Here is a 2,104-nt window from a genome sequence, read left to right as displayed (position 1 = left end):
ATCTCACTGTATAGCCTATGCTTTCTTTCAACTTGTGTTCCTTCTGCCTCAGCCTCTCAAGTGCTCTAATGATAGGCATGAACCACCATGCCTGGCTAAGAGCTCATCTTCTCCTTCCCCCAGAATCAACAGAAGTCTGTTATTGTTTCAATATAAAAACAAATTGTTCTTATGATCCATGATCTTGTTTCTGTATATAGCTAGATAACTTAGTTCTTACTCATCAGCCTGCTGCCTGTTCCTTTTTCAGAAACATAGATAACATCCAAAAACCTTTTGGATATCCTTATTTTTAACTGTTTGCTTGTTGAATCAAAGCACCTGAATCAGGGATTAATTCATTTTTCTAGGCCTGAGACACAGGACAAGCATCATCTGTTCTCATCCAAATCCTGTGGATATATTTTTCATCCTAGAAATTTCAGATTTCGACAAGAGACCCATTTTCCTGAATAACAAAATTGATAGGGAAATGAGCATACATGGACCTCATCTAGTAATGGAAGCCAGTGGAACACCCTTTATTGGGTTCTGGACTGGACTACAGATAGTACAAACAGTAGCCAGTTCCTTCCTATTTCCCTGCCACTTGTCAACTTGTAGCCTCTTTATTTTTCTTTCCCAGGAGAATCAGTTCTACATTGCTGTGGCTGAAATCCCTACAGAGGTTTCCTCTGGGGTCCTTCACAATAACTGTGAGTCCTTTCAGAGTGATGTCCACATTTTCTGGGATGCCAACGGTCTGGTTGCTGACAATGGTCTTCATTCTGGCAGTAGCTGTGGCAAAGAACTTTCATCATCACCTTCTTGTAATGCATCCTAAAAGCTCATCTTTAATGTGAACTAATTATTAATGATTTTGGTGTTACTTGTTTTTCTGTTCAGTATGATAGAGAAAAAAATGGGGCCAGGTGTGGTGCATAAATCTTTAATCCCATCACTTTGGAGGCAAAGGTAGGAGGTATGCTGTGAGTTCAAGACTACCCTGAGACTACATAGTGAATTCCAGGTAGGCCTAGGCTAAAGTGAAACCCTGCCTTAAAAGAACAAAACAGCTGGATGTAGTGGTGCAAGTCTTTAATCTGAGCACTTGGAAGGCAGAGGTAGGATGCTCACCATGAGTTTGAGGTCACCCTGAGACTACATAGTGAATTCCAGGCCAGCCTGTGCTAGAGTGAGACCCTACCTCAAAAAAAAAACAAAACAAAATGGGTCTGGAGACATGGCTGAGTGGTTAATGACACTTACTTGCAAAGCCTGATGACCTGGGTTCAGTTCCTCAGTACCCACGTAAAGCCAGATGCTCAAAGTAGTACATACATATGGACTGGACTTCACTTGCAGTGGCTAGAGAAATCATCTCCCTTTCTCCCCTCACCTTTTTTTTTTTTTTTTAATAAATCATCCCTCTTTGAAGGTGCAATAATTTCAGCAAGTGGTAAGGAAAGTAACTTTATTTTTGAAACACACAAAAGTATAGAATATCTATTCAGACATTATTGAGGACTTCAAGGTAAGATGGTGGCATACTACCCACACCAAAGCAATTTAGGGAGGGATATAAGCAGAAATGCAGCAAAATACACTCCTCTACTGAGAAGTGAAGGTGTATAAATTATTATTACCCACAGCAGAGAATCAGGAGAGACTAAAATCTTCCAGAAAAGAGGAATCCAGTCAGAATCCTGCAAAAACACCTGAGGCCCCAATCCATGAGGCTGGCTGCTGGTGCAGAGTGGCAGGAGCAGAATCAAGGTAAAGGGATTTTCAACTCACATCAGCCTCCTTGCAAAGTCAAGACACCTAAAGGGGAAGACAGCAGAGACTAGCTGAGCAGCTACTGATGCAAAATACAGATGGGACCAACTGAGAAGCTCCTATAGGTCTCTAGGCACTCTGCATAGCCTCCAGTCCCCCAGCCGTTAGAGCTGTAAACCTCTGGAGAACTTACTCAATGCTGGCCGCCCAACAACGAGAAAGATCAAGGTGGGCTCTCAACATTAGTGAGATTGGAAGCCACCCCAAAAGGTAATAGGGCCTACTTATATAAAGCCAGATATGCAGACCTGCACTGGTAGTGCTAATCTCCCTTTCCATGACAGGA

General features: G+C 42.3%; 1 pseudogene; it reads right to left on the bottom strand.

The window, feature by feature from the left end:
* Positions 1–216: 216 nt before the first annotated feature.
* LOC101609184 lies at positions 217–766 on the bottom strand (annotated as a pseudogene).
* Between the last annotated feature and the right edge of the window lie 1,338 nt (positions 767–2,104).

The sequence above is a fragment of the Jaculus jaculus genome, chromosome 8 (genome assembly GCF_020740685.1).
Source record: "Jaculus jaculus isolate mJacJac1 chromosome 8, mJacJac1.mat.Y.cur, whole genome shotgun sequence".
Classification (NCBI taxonomy): domain Eukaryota; kingdom Metazoa; phylum Chordata; class Mammalia; order Rodentia; family Dipodidae; genus Jaculus; species Jaculus jaculus.
This window is presented reverse-complemented; position numbering and strand designations above follow the sequence as displayed.